The sequence below is a fragment of the Dioscorea cayenensis genome, chromosome 2, assembly GCF_009730915.1.
Source record: "Dioscorea cayenensis subsp. rotundata cultivar TDr96_F1 chromosome 2, TDr96_F1_v2_PseudoChromosome.rev07_lg8_w22 25.fasta, whole genome shotgun sequence".
NCBI lineage: Eukaryota > Viridiplantae > Streptophyta > Magnoliopsida > Dioscoreales > Dioscoreaceae > Dioscorea > Dioscorea cayenensis.
In genome coordinates, this window is record NC_052472.1 from 22,357,754 (window position 1) to 22,367,596 (window position 9,843).

The 9,843-nt window shown below is 33.3% G+C and overlaps 1 pseudogene; it reads left to right on the forward strand.

The window, feature by feature from the left end:
* Window positions 1-1,498: 1,498 nt before the first annotated feature.
* Window positions 1,499-2,972, forward strand: LOC120271373 (annotated as a pseudogene).
* The last annotated feature ends 6,871 nt before the right edge of the window (window positions 2,973-9,843 follow it).

Sequence of the window (9,843 nt, forward strand, 5' to 3'; positions counted from 1 at the left end):
AATAAATATGAAAGCAAAGACATTGATAATGTGCACGTTTCTTGAATTAATGCACGTCTACATGGTTTAATTCATGGATTAATTAATTAGGTCAGTGAAGGCCAACATCTATAGAATTTGCAAAAAGTGACATGCTTCAACTCTTTTTGTGGCCTTCAAAAGTTCGTGTCTATCTACATAATGCAAGAAAACAGCAAGGACATTTCTCCTAATTTGCCATTTTTGGAAACGTAAGGATTTTTTATGTACTTCACTCATTTTCATCAATAAGAAATAAAATAAATATTCTGTAATTATAATAAGAGAAAAAATTTTAAAAAATTGAATCAAATAAATTATCCTTCAAATTATTAAAAATTTATTTCTTATATCGATACTCAATGATTTTTAATTCCAAACTGATAATATTTCTATGCTTTAGATTAATATTTGAAATCACTCTAATATTTTAAAAAATACTTTTTCATAATGTCATTAGATGAAGCATTTTATTTGAAGATAGTATATGGTCCCATAAAAAAAAGTATATTTTGAGTTGTAAATAAAAAAAAAACTCAAAGAAATAGTAATTATATTTGTTAATGTTATTTTTTTATAAAAGCAAAATATTTTCCATGCAATATGAACCATGAACGTTAATATTCCTTGTACATCAATGTTTCTTGTCATCGTCAACCTCAACTATATATATTAATATATATATACAATTTTTTCATTTATTACTTTTATATGGTTAGCAAAACATAAGTTTGGTCCCCCTTTACAAGAATCATCACATGCTCACCATCCAACTTCAACTCTCACAACAAACCACCGACTAGTCCCAACTATTTCGGCTCAGCTGTCTGTATTATTCCATGTTACACTCTCAATTCCAAATCTCATTCTTATTAATCTATTTTTTTTACATTAATTTATGATAAAGTAATCTAATCTGCAATCTTCTATAAAAAAAAATTCATAAACATAACACTCCACAATAAAATTAAAATAATCTATTTATTTATTTATTTATTTATTTGTTCATGTGTTTTATTAAAATAATTCTATTCAATATATATATATTTGTAAATATGATAAGTTTTTAGGTTAGGTTTGCACAGAGTCAATGCTTTATGCGCCTTCATCTTCAACGGTCCAAACTTCTATGAAATTAAATTCTTTTACTTATGATTCAACTCTAGATTTTCTACCTTCCCTTTCCAAAAAAAATCCAGAGTTAATGCCACTAACAGCTCAAAATATATAAGTTTGGTAAACTTCCCTTTCATTCAAATACTACCATTTTACATAAAATAAAAATTAATACATCATCATCATCCTCCTCGTGATTATTATTATTATTATTATTATTATTATTATTATTACTACTACTACTACTAAGGTATTGATCCATATCCCTTGACTAGGCAAAACCCTTAACTCTATGTGGGCCTCCCCCACATCCTTTCACTATATATCCACCTCACCACCCCCACACTCCTCCCCCACCTCTCTCTCTCTCTCTCTCTCTCAATGGAGGGGAAAATCTCAAAGACCCAAAAACAAGACATAGTCATAGTTCTAGTCCCTCTCCTTGCTCAAGGCCATCTCAATGCATTCCTCCACCTCTCTCACCACCTCTCCTCTCATGGCCTCCCCGTTCACTACGTAAGCTCCACTTCCCACATCCACCAAGTCATTTCCCGTTCCACTTCCACCACTTCCCTCTCCCACATCCACTTCCATCACTTCCCTCTCCCTCCCTATCCCTTCCCCACCTCCCACTCCCACTTCCCCTTCCACTTCCACCCACTTCCCTTCCCACCTCCAACCCTCCTTCAACGCTTCTCTCCATCTCGAACTCCCTCTCACTTCCCTCCTCCACTCCCTCTCCTCCTCCTCTCGCCGTCTCATCCTCATCCATGACTCTGCCATGTCCTTCGCTGCCACCGCCGCCATCTCCATCCCCAACATAGAAACTTATGTTTTCCACACCGTCTCCGCTATCTCCATCCTTCTCTTCTCCTCCAAATCCACTTCCCTCTCTCTGCAAGACCTTCACCTCAATAACTTGTCCTTCTCCTTTGACGGCTGCTTTCACTGAAGAATTCTATCACTTCATTCACCAACAACACCAACTCCTCTCCTCCACCTCCTCCGGTCGTCTCTTCAACACTTGCCGGGCCATCGAAGCCAAGTTCCTCGACCATTTCTCCATCTACCATCCCAATATTTTCTCGGTTGGGCCTTTAAACCCTATAGAGATCCACAAAAACAGCAGTGTTATCCCCCTTGAATGCTTGCAGTGGCTGAACAAACAGCCAAAGGCCTCGGTTATCTATGTGTCCTTCGGCACCACATCATGTTTTTCAAAGGAACAGATGCTTGAGCTTGGTTCAGGTCTTGAGAAGAGTGGAGAACGGTATTTATGGGTTGTCAGAGATGCAGACCGTGGTGATATTTATGCAAACAATGAGGAAGATCATGATCAGTGTTTGGTTTGTGAGCAAAGAGGGATGGGGATGGTGGTTAAAGGATGGGTGCCACAACTTGAGATCTTGGAGCATTCATCAATGGCTGCTTTCATGAGTCACTGTGGATGGAACTCTTGCATGGAGAGCTTGAGCTTGGGGGTGGCCATGTTGACGTGGCCCATGCATTCAGACCAGCCATGCAATGCAATGTTGGTCACGGACTTGTTGAAGGTTGGGATCATGGTTAGGGACTGGAATAAGAGGCATGAGATTGTGAGAGCTGTGACTGTGAGGGATAAGGTGGTGGAGTTGATGCATGGAGATGGAGGGAAGGAGGTGAGGATGAAAGCTAGAGCTTTGGGTGAAGCCATTAGGAGAGAAGCCATTGATGGTCATGCTTCAAAGAATGGTGGTTTGGACTCGTTTATTGATCATGTTACTAGATAAGTATATATCTCAAATTTATTAAGCTTTTGGAATCATTTGTTTTTATGATGATAAAACAAATTTTAATTCTGTGATTCTAGTGTTTGAATATTACTTTTGGTTTCATTTTCCTCCCATGGATGGATTGGTTTCTTTCTGTAACTTTCTGTCATTTCCTATTCTTCTTCATTTTCCTATTCTAACCAAACTAAATGCGAAAAAGCAATATGTGTATACATATTTAATGATTTTAATTTCTCCACATATGTTTGAATTTAATTTCAATTTATGGTTTCACGTACGTGTGACGTGTCGTTGTTTTCTTTTAGAGAGAACAAATGTGGACACGCAACTTGAGGAAAACAAAACACCGTCTATATATATATATATGGAGATGGTGTTTATTTTATCTATTTAATTATTTATTTATTTACTTGTTGATAAAAAGGGTTGAAGCACTATTTGTTCAAGATAAAACAAGTGAAAGATAAAGGTTGCACCCCGGAGTAGACAATCAAGGGAAATCATTTGTCCAAGTTGGGGATATCCTAGTAGGGATGATGCGGAGCTTAGTAAGGGTCGACGTTGGTCGATGAGTCCCCATGATCAGTAAAACAGTAACTTAAAAATTCAAGGCTTCTCTTGATAATAGAAATGGAGTACTTTTTTCGCCTTAGATCATGTAGATTCTTAGGAAAAAAATATATGATTAATTTTGAAAATAATAAAGGACCTGAGTGAATTAGGATTGAAAACGTAATTATTTTGCTCCAGCTAACTGTTTTAAGTAATAGCTCGAACTAGGAACTCCCAAACATCCTTGAGTGAAGGCTTAAGACTAAGAGTCCCATAAATTACCCGATGAATTGAGATATTGGATGAACCCAAGTATGTGACAAAAGTAGTTTTATATTGAGAAGTAAAAGATTAATGGATGAAGAGATGATTAACAAATTCAATAGCTGAGTGGCAAAACATGTAGATAGCGTTTAGCAGTCTATTACATTTTCCAAGAACAAGATTAATTGTCAAGGGTGAGGAACTTGTTATGCAAGACAAGTCAATTGAAAAAAAAAAAAGATTTTTCAATGATAAGAGTGTTTCAAAATAATTGGAGGGGTAATTTTCTTGGTTGAGCACTAACCTTTGGTCATATTTCAATTTGAGCACTAACATTCAAAACGTATCAAAATGAAGACTAATATTTAATTTGGTTACATCGCGTGAGGTTATTTTTGGTTTTCCCGGTGAGAATCGAGTCTCGTTGACACCCGGACTCTACCTCATCTTCACTCGTGAATCATCGCCACATCAAGTGGGGTCGAAAAAGGGAAAAAGATGATCGAGCAGAGGATGAAGAGGGCGATGTGGCGATGACATGGAGGAGAAGTACGGATCCGGAGAAAGTCATCGATGTGGCGGCCTCCGAGGGTGAAGATGATGTGAGTCCAACGTCCCATGTCATCGAATTCTGCTGGAAAACCCCACTAGTCTCACCAATGTAACCAAATTAAATGTTAATGCTCACTTTGATACGTTTTGAATGTTGGTGCTCAAATTGAAATATGACCAAAGGTTAGTGCTCAACCAAAATAATTACCCTAATTGGAGTATGTGATCGAGTATGGCATACCCCAGTTATTGAACAAGCTATAGAAAAATTTAATTGTGAAGATTTTGTTGGCAACCATCTTCCAAAATTTAGAGTCACAACTGCCAACCAAAGAGCAATAAATACTCAAAATAACATATAGAATTGAGGGACCGAGAGGAACTAGAAGGGAGGGCATGTGCTAGCGTTGGGGAAAAAAAGTCTCGGACGGTGCCCCCGGAAAGCTATGAAGATTTTAAATTCTAAGGCTGAATATTTTTGAGCACATATCTATTAATCCATCGATCATACTAAAATAAGGTGAATGCTCCATTATGGAGTGAGATCGTGTTAATAAATATTACGATGAAACAATTAATAATTAAATTGCATGCCACGTAGCAAATAATTTTTAATAATAATTATCTTTTAAAAGGTGATAAAAGGTTAGACAAGAAATATCTTCTCGGCCAACTTATATTGATAGAATTCGGGAAGATAAGTTAAAGAATCGTTCACAAAAGAAGATTGATGATCAATCAAGATAATGTTTGGTTATCCAATCATCAATCATCTGAAATACAGATGATGTAAATCTATAGCTAGCATGGGCACCAATTACTATCTTTCTCATCAGCACTGCGCTGTTCTGTGCCGTCTCAGTCACAGAGAAAAGCATGGTAGAACCCCGGACCACTTGGAACTTAAAAAAAAAAGATATCTAAGTTCATATGGTTGGCATTAGATTGCATGCATGGTTGACGTTGCATTGCATGTCACATTCGGTTTCTATCCGAATATGATGCCAGTCGTCAGGAGTTGAGGTTCCACACTCTATTCAGGGGCGGATGGAGGGGGGGTCAAGGGGGTGCTTGAGCACCCCCTTGGCCCCAACTAATCAATATTATATACATGTTTATATGTATATTAGAGGGACTTAGGGAAGAGTAGGAAATTGGAAGCACCCCCTCTCTCTTCTCATTCACTCTTTCTTTCTCTATATATATGTATATAAATAATTCATTGAATTTTTATTTTCATTTTGTGTTTGGAACAAAATTAATATTTATTATTTAGATGTTTTATAAATTGGTTTATATAATATAAAAGAATTTTTTTTCCAAAAAGATAATGTTTAGTTTTCATTTATTACAAATTAGTTTATATAGAATAAAAAATAAAAAAAATTACAAATATTTATCAGTTAAATCCGTGATTTTTATTAGTTAGGATATAATATATATATATATATTTAAAAAAAACAATACATTTTCTATGGACATCTATGGATAAGAAATCTACGGACGTCCAATTATCGACCGTTAGATCACGATCCAACGGACGACATAGATAAACGAGAATTATCGTAGTAACTCACTGCTCATCAACGTTAACTGCTAGATCGAGATCCAATTGCTTTATAATGAACATCTATAGATTTTTTTATCTATGGACATCCATAGAAGAATGATCCTCTTTAAAAAATATTTATAAAAAATTATTGTTTGGCCCCTTAATTTTATATTTTGTCTTGTATAAAAAATTATAAATGTATTGTTTTTTTATGTAACAATTGGATCGGCCAAACTACCATAAATATGTTGTTCAACTAATCTAATTATATTTTTTGAATTGAAAAACCTTCAAAAAAAATTTTATAATTTTTTATATAAGCACCCCTTTAATTTGTTTCTGGTTCCGCCACTGACTCTATTGATTGTGTTTGGTCAGTTTGTGTTGGATTTTTTTTCATAAATTGTAGTTGGGAGTTTTGTCTCTTTAATTATTTTTAAAGATGCAAAAATTCTCAAGACACTTGAAAAGGGAAAAGTTTACGTTTTTTGTTGGACACGTTATGGATTAGAAGTTATATAGAACCCTCTGTCATTTAAGTAAATAAGAAAAATGAAATATTAATTACTCCTCAGTTATAGGAGCAATAAAAATGAGAAAGCTTATAAAAATATTTGTTAGCACTACTGGATTTTTTTTAAAATGTTTTTTAATAGCTTAGTGATGTATATATATATATATATATTTACTATTTCAAATAAAGTGGGGCATTTTTAAAGTGATCAATATATTTGTGCTTTCAAATTATCAATAATTTTGGGAAGAAAGTAAAGTATCGCTTAGCATCACAAAAAAAGTGTCATTATAGGTCAGATGCAAAATAATAAATAAATAAAGAAAATTTGATAATGAAAGGTGTCAACATAATAAATAAGAAGGGAACTTTGTAAAATGACACATAACTAAATATCAATGAAAAATACATAATTATATATAACATATAATAATTAAAACTTCTAGTATATTTTTTGTCAGTTTTCTCTGAGCTTGTGATAGACCCTTCACTATATAATTTGCTAAATGATAAATTGCTATTCATTGTCTCTTTATCATAGCATGTGGTAGCTAGCAGGTTGATTATTAATTGTAAATATTTATAACAAAAATGACAAGTTGGTTTCGATCATATTTAATGTATATGTCATTGATTAGAATACTACAATTAATACAAAACCTAAGAACTAAGATACAATTTTTACAAAAAGTATATGATAAAAAATGCAAGAGTCTCATGATTATCAGAATATAATCATCATTTACCTTTATTTAATAAGTGTATATTTTTGAAAAAAAAATAAATAAACTTATATTATGAGTTATTAATTTAATTAAAACATAAAATTATAAATACAAATTTTATAAAAAAACAAAAAATAGAAAACCAAAAAATAAAAAAACAAAAAAATAGAAAACAAGAAAAAAAAATTAAAAAAATTAATAATAATATTGCTACAGTGACACACAATATCTTGCGCGTCACTGTAGTATATTTTAGATTTGGCACATCTGTATGTTATTGCGTTCGGTTGAAGCAATACCTGAGCCAAAACCAGTGAAAAACTTCAATTTTGAAGTTAGGTTGGAGATAGCTTTAATAATTTATTATTTATGATATTAATATATTAGGTTATAATATTATATGTTTAATAATATATAAGTCTATAAGATGATAATTAATAAATGACTCATCCTAATATAGTTTAATCATTTAATATATATATATATATATATATTCTTCCCCACGATCAGTTTTATGATATACCGTAATCTCTTATCTCAATTTTACCATGGTATTGAAGCAAGAGAATACACTAAATTAACTGTAAGTTAACATAGTCCTGATTCGAGAAGAGTTACTAGTGTTATGACTAATTAACATTGCAACGGTTGTATTATTTAAAAATAATTATTACAATTTGATATATGGAATATATTCCCCCACAAATAAAACTCCGGTTTAGTCTGCATGTTTTGTACGAAGATACGAAACCTATATATATCTTCCCTAGCATTTTAATGAAGTGGAACATGACAAGTTCGCAAATTGTTGGCATTTTGATGGCCATATAAATAAAAAGTAGAATACTCCATTTAGTTCCTTTATTATACATAATGTGCCCCATTGGTCTCTTTAGTTTAATTTGTTCAGAGAAAATCCTTTCATTCGAATGAGTAAAATCAGATCCAATGGATGGCGCCAGTATAAGTTTCCTTGGGGCTAATGTGGCATTTATAAAATTTAAAATACTATTAAAAAATAATTTTAGGAATAAAAGATACTTTTAAAAAAGGATATGGGTCCAAATCTAACCCGAACTCGATCGATACCTAAATCAACAGGGGGCTTTTAACCATCTCTCAACTTCACCCCACCGGCTACTGGCAGCAAAATTTTATGTACAAGCCATTATCATTGATGGTGGGCGGTTGGGGACCACAACGATGGCTGGGATCTCCTCAGTGTGGATGACGAACCAAGCTATATGCAGAAGAGAAAGATAATTAATGTTCCCTCGCAACGGTGACGGTGGCCGGGACGGCGACCAGATGGCAGTGGGCAATGGGGTGAAGTTGAGAGATGATTAAAAGTCCATTGATTTAGGTATTGGGTTCGGATCAGATTTGGACCCGGATCCCTTTTTTTTATTTAAAGTATTTTTTTATTCTTATAAATAGTTTTTTATAATATTTTAAGTTTTATAAATGCCATATTAGCTTCTATGAACGAAAACTTTAACTCTTGTTACCCATTAGACCTGATTTTACTCATTCTAATAATAGGACTTCGCCCTGGATAAATTAAATTAGAGGGACCAAAGAGGCGTATTATATATAATAGGGGGCTAAATAAGGTATTTTACCTATAAATAAACATGCTTGAACAGCTACCGAAATTATGCCTCATAGTTTCTAGTGGTGTTATTGTCTTCTTGTCTTATTTATCTTGATTATGATAACTTAAAAGAAGAGATGAGGAAAACTGCACACTTTATTTATAATCATTGAAGCCTTTATAAAGGCAAAATTCTAAAAAGATAATCTCTACTAATTTGAGTTTTAATCAACACACAACTAACTTAAATATTTAAATCAAAGATATCCTAACTAAACTAAAATAAATATCATTATCTTAACACCCTCCCTTAAACTTATGTTTATCTCATAAGTTTAAAGTTATCTATCTTGCATGAATGCTTTCATTTTTTAATTGAAGTTCTTCAATAATATTTCTCAACCACCCTACTTGAGAGGCACATGTTGTTGCTGCTACAAATTCAACCTCAGTAGTTGAAGGAATACCAATATATTGCTTCTTTGATGACCATAAGATTGCTCCAAAACCCATCATAAATACATAACCAGATGCGCTTTTTTGATCATCTAAATCTCCTACATAATTAGTATATGTAAATCTAATCAAATCTGACATCTCTCCTTTCTTGTTTAATTTTGTTTTATATGCCCACTTTAAACCAATTGTTTTTTTGCCCTTTGGGAAGTTCAGTCAACTCCCATGTTTTATTTTTTTCAATAGAAGCAATTTCATTATCTATAGCTTTTTTTCACTTTGAATGTTGGATAGCTTCTTCAAAAGATAAACGGATCACAATTTGAAAATAAAGCAAAGTGGGTAGCAAGGTCTTCAAATTGGTTGAAATCTGTTACTTCATAATCTGTCATCCAAGCCGGCCTTTTTTGGACACGAGTAATAGGGGATTTAGTTGATGTCTCTACTGCTGTTTGTGAAATTTTAGTATTAATTGAGGCTTCATTAGTTGAAATTTTTTTATGTTGGACCTGCTCTCCTTCTTCTTCAGCTTCATCACTAATTATAATTGAAGTAGGCTGCTGCTCACTCCAATTCCGAGTGCTCTCCTCATCAAAAATAACATCCCTACTCACCACAAGTTTCTTTGTCAATGGATCATACAGTTTAAAAGCTTTGGATATTTCACTAATCCCAAGAAAAACACACTTTTGCCCCTTATCATCAAGCTTCTTTCTTTTCTCATCTGA